Source organism: Notolabrus celidotus, chromosome 1 (assembly GCF_009762535.1).
Source record: "Notolabrus celidotus isolate fNotCel1 chromosome 1, fNotCel1.pri, whole genome shotgun sequence".
Taxonomy (NCBI): domain Eukaryota; kingdom Metazoa; phylum Chordata; class Actinopteri; order Labriformes; family Labridae; genus Notolabrus; species Notolabrus celidotus.
The window spans coordinates 39,423,760-39,444,993 of NC_048272.1; positions in this window are offsets into that span (position 1 = coordinate 39,423,760).

The following is a 21,234-nucleotide window of genomic DNA, read 5'->3' on the forward strand; positions in this document are numbered from 1 at the left end:
TGGAGAGATACTGCGGGTCTTTTCTTCCTGCAGTGGTCAGACTATACAACCAATAATATATATATATATATATATATATATATATATATATATATATATATATATATATATATATATATATATATATGTGTTGTAGATTTGCTTTATTTTTTACCTCTTCAATTTAAATTTAAATTTAAATTTTAATTGCTATCTTTTTAATAATTGATACTTTATAGGCTCTTGTTTGCTTTATTTTTTTGCACCGTCTACTTTGCTACAGTGACACTTGAATTTCCCCATTGTGGGACGAGTAAAGGACTATCTTATCTTACCTAATCTTATCTTATATACAGTTAACTGAAGTTCTTGAAGGAGAGTTTAGCATGAGAACAAAGACCTCCCTTGATCTTCATGTGCAGACTGTTGTGGCCGAAGAAATAAAAAGTCACTTCGGTGTTACGAGTGTGCGTTCTCTCAGCGCTACATGGCAGCATTTTCATCCCATTACTGCTTTTCCTCCTGTTACTTCACGACCTAAAATGAAAAATGTGCACATTTCCATGCCAGCACACTGACCAGCTTGACAAAGCACAACAGATCCCCAACAACTTTGCTGCCAAACTAAGCACTGGTGTGGATGGGCATGAAAACTCAACTGTGCTGAGTTGTTACCCACTGATGTTTGGAAGTAAAGTTCCTGAAGGAGAAGAAACATGTGCCCAAGTAATGGACCTTAAATACATTTTGCAGCTTGTGTTGTCTCCATCTTTCTCAGATGAATCTATTCAGTACATGCAGACCAAAATCAGTGTGCACATTTTTATTGCTTTATTTGCTTGCCTTATGTTTGTTTGTTTGTTATTTTGTTTGTATTTATCTGAATAAGTTTAGTTATTTTACAATTGCTTTATTTGGGGTTTTGTGTTCTATTATATCGTACATTTTTAAAAAAGGACATGTCATAAAACAAACTTAGACTTTTGAACTGTAACCTGTCTCTTCCCAGTGGCCTTATGAACATGTGTATCTGTTTACAGCTTCTAGCTAATAAGCAAATCAATAGTTAGAATTTCCCAGGGGTGAAATTCCCCCGGGTGGCGTTGCCGATTAACCTACATACCCGGTGCCTCTCACCACATTAAGCTAGCTGTTTCATGCTGATGAAAACAGCATAGGTTACACAGTTGTCCATTTCCCCACACTGGCCCAAGGGTATGTCCTGATTTACGCACCAATTTATGCACTGCATCTAAGTTACCCAAAAAGTCTTGATGGGCCTGGAGGATAGGAAGTTGAGGCCCAGGGTCTTGAGCTTCAAAAAAGAGCTGGAGGAATCATGCTGTCTCATCAGAATCTTGATATGCCACACCTGTGAGGTGGATGGATTATCTGGGCAAAGGAGAAGTGCTCACTAACACAGATTGAGACACATTAGTGAACAACATTTGAGAGGAATAGGCCTTTTGTGCACGTAGAAAAAGTCTTAGATCTCTGAGTTCAGCTCATGGAAAATGGAAGCAAAAACAAAAGTGTTGTGTTAATGTTTTTGTTCATTGTTTAAGTAGAGCATTGATGGGGGTCGTTTTCACCGCTCCTGTGCACACACGTAGGGCTCTATACTGTAGCCTATCCACTTTTAGTAAAACTGACTTAGCTGCAGTGTTGCCAGCTCCTCAGTGAGGAAAGTAGCTATTGGCTGTTCTAAAAGTAGCTAGAAGTTGTTAAATGACGTCATCATTTAATTTGCATAATTGGAATTATAATGGACGGTGTAGGAGAGATTTGGGACGTTGAGGGAGAGACAAAAAGAGGTTAAACAACAACCTAAATATCTGTATAACTACACTTAGGAGCCTACAACAATTCAAAGTAAAACATTACATTCTTCAACCATAACATTTTCAACATGTTTATTGTATACAATCTACATTAACTATCTAAATGGACCAAAAAGAGACGGTCGGCGGGATCAGCCAGCGATGTCTTAGTACATGCGTGATGCATTAGCAGTCTGGATGCTGAGTGATGAACGCCGCCTGCTCTGACTGCAGCTAGGAGGGACTCACAGCAGCATCCACTGCTCATTGAGTGAAGTGAGAACGATACATGCTTTCACGTCAGTCTCCAAAAGTCTCCATTTAACACCAGAAAAAGTTGCTACATTTGTCCCTTGTCACTATTTTAAGAAGAGTCGCTAGAAGGGTCTGAAAACTCGCTAAATATAGCAACAAAGTCGCTAAGTTGGCAACACTGCTTAGGCTGCTTCTCCATACATCACACATCCATAGTCTAATGTTGAGCTCATCAGTGTGAGGGGCTCTCAGTTTTGCCTCTCTCTGAGTTTGGTGAACTAATCAGCACAGTGCAGGGTCAGGTGTGTGTGCCTGATTGTCCCTGATCTGGAGCAGGTGGGGGAAGCTTATATGTACTCCTGGGCTCCAGGTCCCTGTGCTGACTCATTTGCTGTTTCTCAATACCAAGTACGCCGAGTGCGGACTTCCGAACTTCCGAAGCACGGACTTGGGAGAACGACTAGGGAGTTCAGACTCCCGAGGACGGGAGGCCGCAGTGCGGTCATTGTACAATTGGAACGGCAGCGTACTCATGACGTCACTTCCTAGACTTGCCTGTCTACCTCCGGTGATAATCCCTGTAATGGGACCCGGCATGTTCGAAAACGTAAGTGAAACATTTCAGCCTGGCTTTATCTTGATATATCAACCACATATTTAAGGTTTAAATATCTACATTTTTGCATAAAACAATCTCAAAACTGCATTTTGTGTCACAAAAACCATAGTATTTTGAAAAGTATAGCTTACAGTTGTGGGTTTTCTCCTCCGCCATTGCTCCCGCTGGTTGCAGTGAAATGCATTCTGGGATACGTTGCTGTCCCAAGTCCACACAAGTCACCATCCGATGCATCCTCGGTGAAATGGGCGTGTCGAGAACACTTCCGGGATTTGTAACGTTCTTGCCGAAATGCGAACTTGTGTATTGGAACAGTACTTGGGCTGTGACTGATGACGTTTCACAAGTCCACCAGAACGCAAGTACAGAGAAGAACGCATATTGAGAAACAGCCATTAGCTCACCTTCCGAGTGATGGTGCGTACACATCAAATGCAATTTTTTATTGTCACTCGAAAAAATCCCACAGAAAGTCAATGTGTTGATTTCCCCACACTGGCCCAATGGTATGTCATGATTTACGCACTGATTTATTCGAATTTTGCGTCTTCGTACAAGTTCAAAATATTCAACCACAGCGACACATTTCGGAGCTCTGCCGTTGCTTGTAAACTTGGCTTTTTTTGACGTGCAGGAATCGAGCCACGGAGCAGATGAACTTTATGGAAGTCATTAAAATGTTGGGAATATCTAGGAAGTTCTGCAAATGTGTGTGTACTACTTATTTCTAGAGATCGAATTTACTATTGTAAGTTTAATGTTGTTTAACTAATGTGTTCCCATATTTGAACGTATTCTAATCAGAGTTTACGGTAGACTTTTTTTACGTTGGCCAATTTGGCTGGTTATATTCCAGAATTCCGGCTATTTAGAATAACTGTCGGACATCTGTTCTGAAATCTGAAATTATCAGCTGCCAGGACCACCTTCTCTGGCCTGCTCACAACGGCGCAGGATTAGGAGCTGAAAGTTGACCTGGGGAAGCAATTGAAGTTCCCAGAAACTGTAGCCAGAACATTGTTAAGGCCAGACATAGTGCTGATCTCGGAAACCTCCAAGCAGGTCATTCTCTTGGAACTCACCGTGCCCTGGGAGGACCGCATTGAGGAGGCCAATGAGAGGAAGATGGCAAAGTACACCGAGCTGGTGGAACAATGCCGAAGCAACGGGTGGCGAGCAGGGTGCGAGCCCATTGAGGTGGGATGCAGAGGGTTTGTGGGCCAGTCCCTATGCAGGGCCTACAATATGCTCGGCATCACAGGGAGCAGTAGGCGAAGGGCCATCAAGTCGGCCACAGAGGCAGCAGAAGTTACCTCAAGGTGGCTGTGGATCAGGAGAGGAGACCCGTGGGTGGGGTACAGCTACCTGGACACAAGCCGGGGCTTGATCAACCCCGGCTGGGTCGCCTGGTTGAGGGTGTCTGATTGTTGAAAGACCCGAAACACCCAATGACCCCAGGTTACATCACTGATGATGTGTCCAGGTGCATCACAAGTTGATGTATTTCACAAGAGTGAAAGCCCGATCTGCTTAATAACTTACATTTACCAGCAATACAACACTGACAACACTAAAATTTGAAATTAATCAATTAATAAATAATATGATCAAGCACAGAGGAAATCGCGTCGATGCCAGCCTGCTGCATGGAGAAAAAAGGGGGAGGGAGAGAGAGACTGTGTCAAAGCGTAACGGACCAGCACGCCTGGACTTTCTTTTCTTAAAGTGCAGTTTGCATAATCCCGTTTACATTCACATGGACATTATACAGCGCTTCATGATCCAATAAGCACTGTTTAGAGGGAAAACCCCAGCTTAAATTATGAGCAATATGGTTATTAGGGCCTGAGCACCAACAAAGTAGGCAAAGGCCCTCTTGAAACCCTAAGGATTATTCTAATTATTATTAGGGCCTGAGTACTGACAATATCGGCAAAGGCCCTATTGAAACCAGAGGAATTATTATTGTTAATTTTTCTTTTTTTGTTTCTTTGTTACACCGTTTGAATCCCAAATTTGCATGCCTCAACGTGCCCCAAAAGTCCCCAAAATTTTGCACATGCATCAGGCCTGGCGAAAATGTCCATATTTTGGTGGTCCCGACCAAAACCATATAGCTCCCCCTACTGGCAACAGGAAATCACTATGTCCTACAGTTTCATCCAATCAACTCCTGCGTCACTCAGCAAATAGTAGTCACATTGGAGATGAACATTTATCAAAGGGATTTTCCTAAGTCAATGGCTGTGGGCATGTCAGAGGTAGGTTTTCTTGGCAATCTGCCAAAAACATTAAATCTAATATCTCTCACATACAGTCATGGCCAAAAGTTTTGAGAATGACACAAATATTACATTTTCACAAAGTCTGCTGCTTCAGGGTTTTTAGGTGTTTTTGTCAGATGTTTCTATGGTATAATGAAATACAATTAGAAGCATTTCATAAGTATCAAAAGCTTTTATTGAGAATTACACAGAATTCATGCAATAAGTCAATATTTGCAGTGTTGACCCTTCTTTTTCAAGACCTCTGCAATTCTCCCTGGCATGCTGTCAATCAACTTCTGGACCAAATCCTGACTGATGGCAGTCCATTCTTGCATAATCAATGCTTGGAGTTTGTCAGAATTTGTGGGTTTTTGATTGTCCACCCGCCTCTTGAGGATTGACCACAAGTTCTCAATGGGATTAAGATCTGGGGAGTTTCCTGGCCAAGGGCCCAAAATCTTAATGTTTTGTTCCCCGAGCCATTTTGTTATGACTTTTGCTTTATGGCAAGGTGCTCCATCATGCTGGAAAAGGCATTCTTCATCACCAAGCTGCCCTTGGATGGTTGGGAGAGGTTGCTCTCGGAGGACGTTCTGGTACCATTCTTTATTCATGGCTGTGTTTTTAGGCAAGATTGTGAGAGAGCCCACTCCCTTGACCGAAAAGCAACCCCACACATGAATGGTCTCAGGATGCTTCACTGTTGGCAAGAGACAGGACTGATGGTAGCGCTCACCTGGTCTTCTCCGAACAAGCCTTCCTCCAGATGCCCCAAACAATCGGAAAGGGGATTCATCAGAGAAAATGACTTTACCCCAGTCCTCAGCAGTCCAGTCCCTGTACCTTCTGCAGAATATCAGTCTGTCCCTGATGTTTTTACTGGAGAGAAGTGGCTTCTTTGCTGCCCTCCTTGACACCAGGCCTTCCTCCAAAAGTCTTCGCCTCACTGTGCGTGCAGATGCACTCACACCTGCCTGCTGCCATTCCTGAGCAAGCTCTGCACTGGTGGTGGCCCGATCCTGCAGCTGTAACACCTTCAGGAGACGGTCCTGGCGCTTGCTGGACTTTCTTGGGCGCCCTGGAGCCTGTTTGGCAACAATTGAACCTCTCTCCTTGAAGTTCTTGATAATTCGATAGACGGTTGACTGAGGTGCAATCTTACTCGCTGCTATAAACTTCCCTGTTAGGCCCTTTTTGTGCAATGCAATGATGGCTGCACGTGTTTCCTTGCAGGTAACCATGGCTAACAGATGAGGAACAATGGTGTCATGCAGCATCTTCCTTTTAAAGTGTCCAGTCACTCAATCATGACAGATTGATCGCCAGCCTTGTCCTCAACACCCACACCTGTGTTAATGTGTGTGACACCTGTGTGTCATTGAAATGATGTTAGCTGGTCCTTTTGTGGCAGGGCTGAAATGCAGTGGAAATGTGTTTTTGGTGATAAAGTTCATTTTCAAGGCAAAGAGGGACTTTGCAATTAATTGCAGTTGAGCTGATCACTGAAACTGCCATTATAAAAACTGAAACAGCAGACTTTGTGAAAATTAATAGTTGTGTCATTCTCAAAACTTTTGGCCATGACTGTACAATGTTGGATCAGGACCAGGGCAGTCATGCATGATAAGTGTGCTGTGGCTCAGTGGGTAGAGTCGGTCGTCTATCAATCTGAAGGTTGGCGGCTCGATCCCAGGTCAGGCAGTCACACGCCGAAGTGTCCTTGAGCAAGACACTGAACCCTGAATTGCTCCCTCTGTTGTTCAGAGCGTGAATGTGAAACAATGAGATTAGCTAACACTGACGGTCCCTCAGTAAAGCAGCCTCTACCAGCAGTGAGTGAAAAGGTATGAATGGGTGACTGTGACGAGTAGTGTAAAAGCACTTTGAGTGGTCAGAAAGACTAAAAAAGCGCTATATAAGTACAAGTCCATTTACCATTTTACCATCCTGAACGCCTCTATAGGCAAATATTCACCTGTATGTTATTTAATATATATTTATTTCTAAAACACTCTGAAAGTACAATAAAATACTTGTATTTTTGGGGGGTTTTTTGTTTAAGCTTCAACATTTTCAGGACGATTCTTGAGACAGGAATATAAAAGGAAGCATCAATTGATTTATAGACTGAGATCAAGTTAAGATATGGGAGGCAGCAGGATTCCAGTCCGATAATCTGCTCCAACAACGGATAAGTGTCACCTGTTAGCTTCTCTTCTCATGCAGAGAAGATCAATGTCAACAAGGTCATCATGCCTCAGTAATAACTCCTGTTGCTCTGCTGCTGTGAGATGCCTTTCTTCAATATCTTATTATGTTTTTAACTGTCAGCTCCAGACATAAAAATGCAAAGTCAGACATAAAGTGGGCAAAATACAGGCATCTTGTCTGGAGTAGTAAATGAACCTCTGTGAATTTGAACGATTGCTTATATACTCAACGTGCATTTGTAATGATGACAAAACTTCAAATCTTGAAGGAGAAGATGCAGTGCGTAAAAAGTTTTTGGCAACAGGGAGAAAAAAAAAGCTTTACAGTTTTTCTCGATTATTTACACACATTTTCTGAAAGCATGCCTCATACTCTCAGAGCTCAACACACTAATCAGAAAACACACACACAATGGGCAAAACTCAATTATCCTGCAAAATGAAACTTTACATTTAAAACAATGTTATTTCTTCTTAAAATTGTATTTTGTTTTCAAATGACACTCACAAACCAGCATATGAATAGACCTTTATAAGAACCAGCTGAACACATATAGCTCTGATTGCTAATTGTAACTGTGTGACATGTGTTTGCCCATGTGATGAGTCAGTGTGCATAGCAGTGCAATTAACTTTAGATTTTGAATGCCAGTGTGCTCCTTATGAAAACAAGAATTGTATGTAGTGTTTTGAAAAAGGTATGTTTTAGAACTGCAACTTGAGTGTACAGCAGGAATTGTGCTTGTTGTTTAGCAGAATTGGTTCAGGGGGTTGGTGCATGGGTTACATGTTGTGGTCATTGTGTCTCAAGATCAGTATTTGTGTACTACTTCTCACTACCTGAGAACATTTTACTCTGAAGCAGAGAGAGAAGCACAACTTAATTCCATAAATTCAACCCCTGATTCAATTCAATTCCAATATGTCATTGTGGCCTTTTTGAAAACACGAGCATGATCTGCTTGTTAATCTACAGAAATCGCACCACTGAACTGAACTACCCTGTCGTCACTGTAAGCACCTTCAGCAGCTAAAGGTGAAGCAGACTGATCATGAGTTTACATGTTGACACTCCTCTCCCTCAGATACTTTAGCAGTGGTGGATAGTAACACGTTGAGGGCCAAATTCCACCACATCCGTGTCCGGTCCATATCCAATCCGTCACAGCATCGGATCTGATTGGTTTCCATTTCCATTTCCAGTAAAAGGACACTTTGGGCCCGATCTACTAAAAGTTTGCGTGTATAAAAACACGTGCAAACTTGATAGCGCGCGCAAAGCTGACGTACTAACCGGGAGCAAATGGGATTGCGTCTGTCAAATGAGCAAAATAGCACCCGCAAATCATTTAGCGTGTTTGCCTTCATGAACATGCAGAATACATGTAGATCATCAGAACGCGCAAAATACTGGGAGGAGGAGATGCAAATGTAATCATTTAGCACACGCAATGTGATCTATCAAACCTGAAGCAGACAGCGCGCGCTGTTTTTGCGTCTATATTTAGCACGTTTGAAAGGCAGGTGCAAACTGGCACAGCGTTACGCACACATGGCTGCGGTCACTGTAAAGCTCATCATAACATCGCTTTACAACATGCCCGCAAAAGCTGGGCTAACAAGCATTACTACATGTTTTAGCCAATCAAACCAAGAGAACAAAATAATAATAATAAAACAACACAAATTCAAAGCAGTTCAGCACCACGAATAGCGACCGCATCATTCTGACACCCTCTTTAATTTTTTCATATAATGAGAGCACAGTAGGTCACTGCATCAACAGATATAAAGTTTAGTCAAATTGGCACAGCGGCTCACATGTTCACATACAAACAAAAAACAATATGAGCTAGGCCTACTCACCACTGTTTGGACGAGCCTTAAGCTCCGCGGACTTGTCCACGGTGCATTATATGTCAATTTTCTTTGATCTGTCATTCTCAGTAGATAACATGACATGTCCACTCAGTCATCAAGGGTTTTTTTAGTTAGTTTTAACTTGGAGAATGAGCGCTCACTGAGCTGCACCAGGCAGCTCTGCGTAACTCCTCATCTCGTGCTTGCAGCAGTGTGTTGGGGTGAATTGACTCAAACATGTTCCCAGTTCCATTTAAGCTGGTGAATCTTTGGGACAGTTGCTGGATGATGATATCAGGTGTTAAAAACGTTCACCCGAAAGTTGCTCCCTGGGACAGTGAGGCGACTGTCTTCATCCAAGTGACGCCTAACTTTTCTAGAGCAAGACTGGCAGACTTAGCCTCATCAAATCGCTCTCTAAACTCCATCAAAACACTGATTGCATTTTGAAGTAGAGTAGATGCGTTTATTTAATCAGCAGATCTTCTGTTTTTTTCTCACATCATTCACCTTTTCACAGATGGCCTCCCAAATCGCGTTTCTAACGCTGAGATGTCTCTGCTGGAGTTCACCGATGTGTTTATTTCCCTCCTCCGCTAAAACCTCCAACTCCATGTCTTCAAACTTCATTTATCGTTTAAGGCCACTCTGTTCTCTCAAACTCTACATGGTGACAGCCGATAGCACACGCAAAATCCTTGTAAAATAGGGCGGTCCGCACCACTTTTGCACTCGTTGTCATTTGCGCACGCAGTCTTAGTAGATCACCTGCAACACGCCCAGAAATAACACGTGCAAAATTATTATTTGCACACGCAAATTAGCGCTCGTTATTTGGGATCTTAGTAGATCAGGCCCTTTGGGCTCTTTAAGATATGAAGGTGTCTGACCATTTATATGGCTTAAAGTAAAGTCTTAATGTTTTATAAACACATCTGTGTGACTGACATTACACAAGCTAGTTATTCACAGAATTATTCCTCTGACGTGAATTAAAGAAAGAGGCCATTCTATCTACTAGTTAATAAGAGTATTCCTCTCTGTGCTTGTGATGCACACACTGAGCTCAGAGAGCCAGAGTTGATTAAACCTGCTTTGCTCTAACCCCCAAAACTTAAAGTTTTCCATCTCAGGGTGGGTTAGGGTTAGAATCCAAGTTTGTTAATCCTTCTTCCTGAAACTGTTCCCAGGCCAGGGAGGGGGGGATGCAACACTGGCTCCAGATAACACAAGTCCCTACCTGATTGGCTCAGGGCAGGGAAGCCTTCTTGTCAGCACCATAGCAGATGGGAGCCGGAGGGAAGGGCCACAGCAAGGCTCAGGGTACTTTAGCCAGAGAGTCATTAGTCTTACCCTGAGCTAAGACCGGGGCCCAGGGGAACACCTCCCCTTGAATCAAGCAGAGTGTAGCAGAGAGGCCTTTTCTGATTGATTACACTACAGCTACAGCACCTTTTTTTTTTGCAGGATAACATACATTATTAAAATTAAAGGCCCAATTCACAGCCCATATTCTTCAGCTGTGCTGGCAGGCAATGACTGCCATGGAGAAAGACAGATTTATTTTCAGAATTAGCTCTAAAATCAAACATCTGTATTTCTCCCTATTTAAAACCCCATACTCGAAGATATTTGCATTTTACTTTACCAGATGACCTGTCCATTAAACTGAGCCCTGAAAAGATTATCACAATAAAAGCAGTATATTAATGTGTACTGACATATACTTTAACAGGAAAGTCTGTTTGTCCAGGATTTGCAAAAAGCATTTGGACAGTAGAGGAATTATTTTCAGTGGCCTTTAATTCAGTATATAATAATAAAGAACATTGACAATGTACTGCCTCTAAATATTACTCCAAGCAGTTCTGAATTAACCCTTTAAGGAATTTTCCACTAATTACATTCATAAATGGTGCAACAATGTTTATGTGATTTTATATGTATTACATATATTTCTATTAAATAACATTTTTCAGTTTGGATGAATATTAAATTCATATTTAATCACCATTTCATTTTATGAGGCACCTTTTTTGACTAGGAATTGCTAAGTTACACATCCAGCTTTGACTCAAAATGATTTATGATAGTTCAATGATTATAATAAATCACGAGATAATAAAGAAGTGTTAGTGCCTTTAAAGGCCAATAAAGTAAATTATGATTATAATTCTGATTTGTTTTAAATGTCTTTCCTTTTAAGTAATATTCATAGTTTAAAGGTGACATATCACACTTTTTTCATCAATATATATTGGTCTAAGAGGTCCCCAAAACATGTCTTTAAAGTTTATGCTCAAAAAAACACTTTGAAATCAGATTTTGGCATGCCTGAAAAACACTCTTCTTCAGTCCTCCTCAGAACACTCTGTTTTCTCTCTGACCACGCCCCCTCAGGAAGTGGATGTGCGTCGGCTCTCCAGCACGTTGATCTAATGTTTACATGTTGGCTGAATATACACGGCTGCTCAGAGATCGCGTTACTTCAACCCTCTGAATCTGATCCAGAATCTGATCCTGACGGAGAGGCGCCTGTAGCAGGACCTTTCTGAACGATTGGTCACAGATTTAGTGTTTCTTGTTGTTTTGTTTATCAGTATGTCGACGTGTGTCTTGGTACACAGCTACAAACATGTAGCTATGTGGCTATGCTAACTAGCGCTAGCACTTATCCATGATAAATAAAAATCATCCACTAGATCTTCAAATCTGCAGACGTGGGGAGTAAAACCGACCTCTACCAGAAAGGCAGCGGGACCTTTCTGAAGGATTGGTCACAGATTCTGTGTTTCTTGTTGTTTTATTTGTCAGTATGTCGACGTGTGTCTTGGTACACAGCTACAGCTACAGCTATGAACATGTAGCTATGCTAATTAGCGCTAACACTTATCCATGACAAATAAAAACGTGGGGAGTAAAACCGACCTTTGTGTTTATTAAGACAGCCTACAACTAGCATGCCTCCCTCCTAAGCTCCTTGATACCACACATTTGTGCAGGTAATGAAAAACGGAGGGGGGATTCAGTATTATTTTATACAGTCTATGGGCTGAACAAGCTCCGAGCTCTGACTCCGTGACAGACCGGATATTGTTGTTACGTAACAAAAACACTGAAGTCTGAAACGGCTCGTTTCACACACATTTACAGAAAGGTGGAGAAATCAAAACAGGGGCAGAATGGATTTTTTTCATTCTCGTGGGGTTTGTAGACATGCCAGGGACACATATTTTAGGTAGAGAACCATTAAAAAGTCCATTTTGCATGATATGTCACCTTTAAGGCTAGGGTTGGTAGGCACAGAAAACTAGCATGAATTTGAATGTTGCATTTCATCAGGACTCTGTCTAACTGATTGATGGTCAAGCATTTTCAGATATGTGTTCATTTTGCGTTATAAAAAAAAGGGTGATGCCTTAACAGTTATCCCAAAGTGGTTTAAAAAGATTAAGTTCACTTTTAATGAGACTTTTGAGTGAACTAAACTGATCTACTCATTTCTATTTATACAGGACTTTTCTAGTCTCTGTGACTGAACTACTCGTCACCAGAGTAGCAGTGGAGTCACCAAACCTCCAGTTTAAGTCAAGTCTTGAGTTCTCAGTGCTCAAGGCCAATTGAGTCTGAGTCACCAGAGAGGAATCTGACTCAATTACAAGTCAAGTCCCCATAACCCGAGTCTGAGTCAAGTCCTTGTTAACAATAATGTCATTGTTTATTGCTGCTGTTTCATTCCAAACTACTGTCTGTATGAGCCTGGGCTTACTGTGAGGGAGCTTTTGCATGTGTAAAAAACACATTTATCAACATTATAGTCTCTCTAGAAACTTAAAATGTAAAAAAAAGTAACAGCTGTACATCGGGTGTAAATGGGTACCATGCTTCTCTTAATAGGGAGGTGTCCAATACATCCTTAATACATGCAGCCAAACTACTACTAATCAATCAATCAATCAATCTTTATTTGTACTGCGCCAAATCACAGCAAACGTTATCTCAAGACGCTTTTACAAACAGAGCAGGTCTAGACCACTCTATGTCACATTATGAACAGAGACCCAACACCAAGACAGGATAAGAATCAGACTTACCCCACTTTAATCCACCACGAGCATTGGACCTCGCAGTATTTAGCTAGTTACAGCACCGAGAAAAAACTTCCTTTAACAGACAGAAACCTCGAGCAGGACCAGACTCATGTTAGACAGACATCTGCCTCGACCGAGTTGGGTCTGGAAAGAGGGATAGAGGAGAATAAGAGACAGAGGGAGTGATGAGACGAGTAGTAGTAGCTGTTGCCGCTGGAGTCCAGCACGTACGTATCAGCTGGAGTCTGGAACGTCCACAGCAGGAGGATGTCTATGGCAGCTCAGATGAACCTACGAGACAAGGGAGCTCAGGGACTCCAGAAAGGTCTATGGTTAGTGACTATCAATGGGACAGGTAGAGTTAAAGTAAGTGATGGGGGAGTTGGGGGAAGGGGATGAGATAGGATCCCAGTGTGTCAGTGCACCAGTTCCTCAGCCAGTCTAAGCCCATAGCAGTATAACTAAGAGCTGGTCCAAACCTGAGCCTGCTCTAACTATAAGCTTTATCCATCTTCCCCTCAATGCTTCTCTTATGTATTACACATGTTGCAGTGATCTTGCTTGCAATTGCTGTAAAGTCTTTAAAAGCATGTTCAAAAGGCATCTTCTTAGACATCTTTTCAGGAGCTGTTGCAGAACTCACAGAGTATTACTTATTTAAGTACGCTAAAATCAGGCGCTTTGAGTCTGTAAATGCAGCAAAAGTGAAGCATGAACTTGTGGCTGCAGATGAATGCAGAGAAGAGGTCAAACATGGAGCCACCTGGATCTGTAGAGGTGGACACTTTACTCTCTGACCTGACAGTGTTGGGCTGGTCCATGGAGAAGCAGAGCTATCTGAGGTGTCTAATATAGGCCCATCTGCTTGCTTCCCCTGGGTCCCCTGCTACCTTTGCCCCACCATGTGTTCCCTCATATCCTACATTCCCAAATTGGTGGCAGCCAAGCCCACATTCAGCATCTGTCTGTGCCAGATACGTCAGCCTGTGCCGGGCGATTCGCGGCCCCTCCACAATCACTGAGAGGAAACTCATGCACTCCATGCTTCCAACACCTCTCCAGTAAATTATCACCTCCCCAGAAAGAAGGCACTGCGCTGCCTGACAGTTAGGATTACATATCATCAAGTGCTGTGTCCAGACAGTTGACATTGGCGTGTAATCATCATTACCCTCACAACTGTTTCTGCAGTGGGATCAGAAAGAAGTCAGAGCTCAAGTATTGTACAATAAATGCTATGTAAATGATTTGGTGTGAAGCTGCTCCTTATTGGAGAAGTCTGTTTTTCAGTGCCTTTTAGGCTGAGCTCCAAGGACTTCACAGAGTTTAGGTAATAAAGACAGCACACACACATCAGAATGATAACCTTTGAAATACTGGAACACGTTCACAGTATGTGCAAACAAATGTTAATAACTTGAGAAAAATGGACAGCTGGTTTACATGGTGTGGCTTGTTTGCCAGAAGATGAATATGACCTATCCTATCTTGCACAGATTTGACCCTAAACTAGATCATCTTCACTTATTTTGGAAGTTATCTTAATTGATTTATAGAATCATTTATTCTAGATACATTAAATTACACTGCTCAGCTATCCTTCTGCTGTAAATCATTATTAATATTCAACCATTGTTAATTACTTCAATATGTAAGGGATAATGTATGTTTATCCCGCTTATTACCCGGCTAAGAACCAAAGAAATCAAGAAATTGACACAAAATATTGATTTAAAGACGATTTAATTGATATTAGAGTGATAGAAGTACGAAGTACAGTTTTGAAAAGTAGTCCCTCCGAACAAACCTTGTAGTGCTGCTATAGCAACTGATTCTGATCCGCCCTCTAGCACAAACAAACATCAAACTACTTAATATTTAAATTAACCGTCAAGTTAGAATATCATCATGCTCATACAATAATCATCGTCTCCGCCCCTCTCTCACCCCTCACACCACTGCTATCCTGGTCCACAGTCTTGTCACCTCCATTATCGATTATTGTAATTCACTCCTCTTCAGTGTCCCTCACAAATCCCTCCATAAACTTCAACTGGTCCAAAACTCTGCAGCCCGCATCATCACTAGAACCCCCCTCCTTTCACCACATCACCCCCATCCTCCAGCAGCTCCACTGGCTACCAGTCAAACTCAGAATCAATTTCAAAATCCTCCTGTACACATTCAAGGCCGTCCACAACCTCTCCCCCCCGTATCTCTCTGATCTCCTCCACATCGTCACCCCCTCTCGCTCCCTCAGGTCTTCCTCCTCCCTCCACCTCTCTGTGCCCCCCGCCCGTCTCAGCACCATGGGGAGCAGAGCTTTCAGTCGCTCTGCTCCCCAACTCTGGAACTCACTCCCACCGGACATCCGAAACTCTGACTCACTACCCCTCTTCAAATGAAAACTCAAAACCCATCTGTTTCAAACTGCATTCCCTGCTTAATTTCCACTGCTTCATTTTTAACTTGGTGTTACTTTGCTTGTTGTTTTTATTTATCTTATCGTGTTCTTTTATTTACTGTGTTTTTATCTGTCTGTAAAGCGACCTTGAGTGCTTTGAAAGGCGCTTCTAAATAAAATGTATTATTATTATTATTATCATTTGACCGTCTCAAATTAACGTTGTGTTACAGGAAGTGAACGGTAGCCTACATTAGCAGAAATATTTATAGCTTGCCTATTTGTTATAATTCCCATTGAACTGAACATTTCCATTGAAAATGACATTAGACAAGGTGAACTGGACCCCTGCTGGAATGTTTATGTTGACATCTCTTTCCTCATTCAGCTCTCTTTCTCAGGGTTTTGCCGTTGACACACCTTTAAAAAAAAAAGGTGCTTCTGTTTCCTGGATTGCTGGACAGGATGTTGCTCCACTTTCCCCTCTCTCTGGTTGGGGTCCAGTAGTTCCTCAGGCTGCTCTCACATCTGTGCCCGGTAACTGTCATTATTTTCCGACTCTCAAGACCAGCCTGAGAGAGGAGTTGTACAGCTGTGCTCCTTAAGCTGTGGTTAGTGTATCTCCTTGACAGCCTGGCCACTTGGCCGATATTAGGCAACAGTTTTCCTAAATAGTTGTGCCCCATGGGCTCACGAGGGAACCACACTCAAGCAATTTCTGGTCCTTCCTCAGTGGGTGACGATAAAAAGGCTTTAGCGTCAGGGGGGCAAAGGGACAAATACTTTTTTATATATTCCACTGGGCAGATGGGACTTCCAGGTTCAGCAGATACGCATCCCCTGTAGTTTTCTTTACATGGGTCTTTGAAATCTTTCTGTTTTTAGTTTCTGCATTATGGGACAGTGTAATATGTTCATTGCCACTGTCATTGTGTTTCAAAATAAAAGAGTTTTTAATTCCCGATTTCCCTCTCTCCCTTGCCTTGCCAGATGTAGCTGCACCTCAAACCACTCTCTCTCTGTACCAGTCCGCTCGCCATGCTTGGAGACAGCATCTCTGACGATCTGATGAGCTGCAGATCTGAATCTGACATGGGGGGGGGGGGTGGGGATGGCTGGCGTCTTTCCCATTCTTGCTGAGATTTTTAATAACCGAATTAAAAACTCTGTTGCATGATTTAAAAGTTGGACAATTCACTGTATTAAAGGCAGAGAAATGTCTAATAATCCCAGCCCTGATCACCATATAACTGGCAACAGAGTAAGTTTGACCCTTATAATTTTGATCAGATGCATAGAATGACCGTAGCACCTGGTTAAGCTCCTCTGCCCCATAATTTAAGTCTGCTGGCATCTTCTTTTCCTCCAACCAGTCCTTGAGTACAGTCAAAGCCCATACCGTGCTACGTTTGGTGTTACTTTCATGTCTCTCCTCTTCAATCCTGTCAACGTCCGCTTCATCAAGCTCCCTGTGTCTTTTAACTTCCCTCGCTGTCTCTGTGTTGTTTTCCTCTCTTCCTCTTTTCTTTTGTGGTGACTTCTCAGCTTTAAGCCACAAATCTAGAGTTTCATGTTCCCCAAATAAATGAAATGTAATATCGAACATATCCTCCATTTAGCCTGAGATTTAAGCTGCTAAGAAAAAGGTATGTTTGCGGTGATGTTTAGTTATTAGAACAGCAGGCTAACGGAAACTAACGTTTTTTCTTCAGTATTAAAGGTGACATATCATGCAAAATGGACTTTTTAATGGTTCTCTACCTGAAATATGTGTCCCTGGCATGTCTACAAACCCCCCGAGAATGAAAAAAATCCATTCTGCCCCTGTTTTGATTTCTCCACCTTTCTGTAAATGTGTGTGAAACGAGCCGTTTCAGACTTCCGTGTTTTTGTTACGTAACAACAATATCCGGTCTGTCACGGAGTCAGAGCTCAGAGCTTGTTCAGCCCATAGACTGTAAAAAAATAATACTGAATCCCCCCTCCGTTTTTCATTACCTGCACAAATGTGTGCTAACAAGGAGCTTAGGAGGGAGGCATGCTAGTTGTAGGCTGTCTTAATAAACACAAAGGTCGGTTTTACTCCCCACGTCTGCAGATTTGAAGATCTAGTGGATGATTTTTATTTGTCATGGATAAGTGCTAGCGCTAGTTAGCATAGCCACATAGCTACATGTTCATAGCTGTAGCTGTGTACCAAGACACACGTCGACATACTGACAAATAAAACAACAAGAAACACTAAATCTGTGACCAATCCTTCAGAAAGGTCCCGCTGCCTTTCTGGTAGAGGTCGGTTTTACTCCCCACGTCTGCAGATTTGAAGATCTAGTGGATGATTTTTATTTATCATGGATAAGTGCTAGCGCTAGTTAGCATAGCCACATAGCTACATGTTCGTAGCTGTGTACCAAGACACACGTCGACATACTGATAAATAAACAACAAGAAACACTAAATCTGTGACCAATCCTTCAGAAAGGTCCTGCTACAGGCGCCTCTCCGTCAGGATCAGATTCTGGATCAGATTCCGAGGGTTGAAGTAACGTGATCTCTGAGCAGCCGTGTATATTCAGCCAACATGTAAACATTAGATCAACGTGCTGGAGAGCCGAGGCACATCCACTTCCTGAGGGGGCGTGGTCAGAGAGAAAACAGAGTGTTCTGAGGAGGACTGAAGAAGAGGACTTTTCAGGCATGCCAAAATCTGATTTCAAAGTGTTTTTTTGAGCATAAACTTTAAAGACATATTTTGGGGACCTCTTAGACCAATATATATTGATGAAAAAAGCGTGATATGTCAACTTTAATGAACCAAAAAGTGTTAAACAAAGCAGAATCTACCTCTGCAACTCACCACTGCACTTTATCATATTATTTTAGCCTGTACATATTAGTCAAGCCTATTTGTTGTTTCTTTGTATTTATAGCTAAGGTTATTGTTATTACATTTTTATTTTATTTTTTATTGTAGTTCTTATTCTTATTCCTATTCTGCCTTGTACAAAGAGAGCACAGTTTTCCAAAGTCAAATTCCTTGTGTGTTCAAGCATACTTGGCGAATAAAGCTGATTCTGATTCTGATTCTGATTCTGAGAATATGTTTTATATTTTAGATTCTGTAAAGTAGCCCCCTTTTTCCTTCATGACAGCTTTGCACACTCTTGGTATTCTCTCAGTCTGCTTCATGAAGTGGTCTCCTGGAATGGTTTCTAATTAACATGAGCCTTGTCAAGAGTTCATTTGTAGAATGACTTGCCTTCTTAATGTGTTTGAGACCATCAGTTGTGTTGTTCAGAGGTAGGGTAAGTACACAATGGATAGCTCTATTTGACTACTGTTGTAATCCAGATTATGGTAAAACCAGATTATTTCATAGTTTTGATGTCTTCAGTATTAATCTACAATGTTGAAAATAATTCAAATAAATAAAAAACATTGAATGAGAAGGTGTGTCCAAACTTTTGACTGGTAGTGTACATTTACAGATTTAAATCTAGACACAGTACATCACTGCATATAACCATATTAAAAGTTCTTCCCATCATAAAAATGACTCGTATCAAAGAGGAAACTGATGTCTGAGGAGGTTAGGATGTGGGGAGTACAGAAATCTGACAGGAAGCAGTTCATGATATAATTCCACAAACGTGCCTCATTGCACATATTCAATGTGACAAAACAGAAAAAAGAAAAAGTTTTCTATTTCTCTCTGATTTTTTAAAAAGTTGCTGCTCACAGCAAAAAATGCGTTGATGAATGAAGCTCTCATACAATGTGAGTTGCTGACAGCTCTGCAGACCTGGGGGACCAATTCATTTGCAGCTGAAGTGCGATATGTTGAGATTAGTCCCTCAGATGTCCCGGATGCCTGCGCGCTTTGAAAGAGTCACAGCCTGGCACTGGAGTTTCAGCACTGCTCTAACTGAATCATCCCCCTTTAGGGTGCACAGCCCTCGGTGCCTCTGTAATACAGGATTTGTTATTACCTGTAACAGTCAGACATCCATGGGTTGAAGTTCCACTTAAAATATCTGATGTGAAGTACAGTAGGCTGGTAAGTGGCTTTACATTACTGCCTTCTAGAGAAAAATGTGTCTTGCCTCATCAAGGAATATAAAGTCAAGGCTACAGCATGCACACTACCCTGTGAAGCCTGTGAAGGGATAATTGGATCCACTGTTTCTTTTGCTTTGTGACGTCAGCCTCACAGACAACATGAGATTTATATGGCAGGGGAGGAATCCATTTCCCGTCTTTTTTTTTAATTTGCTGTTTTCCAGTGCGAGACCTTCAAGGCAGTTCTGACATTAATTTGAGTCTTGCTTTATTTATAATTCAAATTTGGACAAAGGACTGCTGGAGCACTTTGTCTGGAGAAAGCTCTAACACATCATTGCAGCTCTTAAAAGTCCACCTTGTGCTTGGAGTCATTGACCCTTCCTCACCTTCATTCATCACACAACAAATGGCAATACCCATGCAGCTTCTATTCCCCGCTGTGAATTCCATTAGAGGACTGGACACACAATAGAGTATTTATTTTAAGACTTTGACATTGCTATTGTTACAGACTGGGGTCATGGAATAATGTCATAATGCAGGGAATAACACATCACAAACGGTTAGATATGTACATTTATATGGCTTTCACATAAGAAGGAAACCCTTTCATGCAGCCGCTGGCGTCGCAAAGGAGTCAGTCTGAATAGTCAAATTAATTATGTGACCCTTATAGCTGACTTCACACAAAACATTGGGGAAATGGTGGGGAGTTGGTCTTACAGTGACATTCAAAAGAGTCATTGTGATGTACTCTTGGTGAAGAAAACCGTGCACACACAATCTGAAACACTCCTGTGTCAACGTCTCTAGGCCTTTCATTCACCCTGCTGATGAATCCTGCTGCCGATGCAAGTATAACAGGCTGAAGGAAAGGCGAGTAAAACACAGGAAGACGATTCACTGATACAGTTGTGCTCATAAGTTTACATACCCTGGCAGAATGTATGATTTCTTGGCCATTTTTCAGAGAATATGAATGATAACACAAAAACTTTTCTTTCACTCATGGTTAGTGGTTGGGTAAAGCAATTTATTATCAAACAAATGTGTTTACTCTTTTTAAATCATAATGACAACAGAAACTACCCAAATGACCCTGATCAAAAGTTTACATACCCCAGTTCTTAATACCGTGTATTGCCCCCTTTAATCAATGACAGCTTGAAGTATTTTGTGGTAGTTATGGATGAGGTTCTTTATTTTCTCAGATGGTAAAGCTGCCCATTCTTCTTGGCAAAAAGCCTCCAGTTCCTGTAAATTCTTGGGCTGTCTTGCATGAACTGCACATTTGAGATCTCCCCAAAGCGGCTCAATGATATTGAGGTCAGGAGACTGAGATGGCCACTCCAGAACTTTCAACTTATTCTGCTGTAGCCAATGACAGGTGGACTTGGCGTTGTGTTTTGGATCATTGTCATGTTGGAACGTCCACGTACGTCCCATGCGCAGCTTCAGGGCTGATGAGTGCAAATTTTCCTCCAGTATTTTCTGATAACATGCTGCATTCATCCTGCCATCGATTTTGACCAAGTTTCCTGTTCCCTTGTAGCTCACACATCCCCAAAACATCAGCGATCCACCTCCGTGTTTCACAGTAGGAATAGTGTACCTTTCATCATAGGCCTTGTTGACTCCTCTCCAGATGTAACGTTTATGGTTGTGGC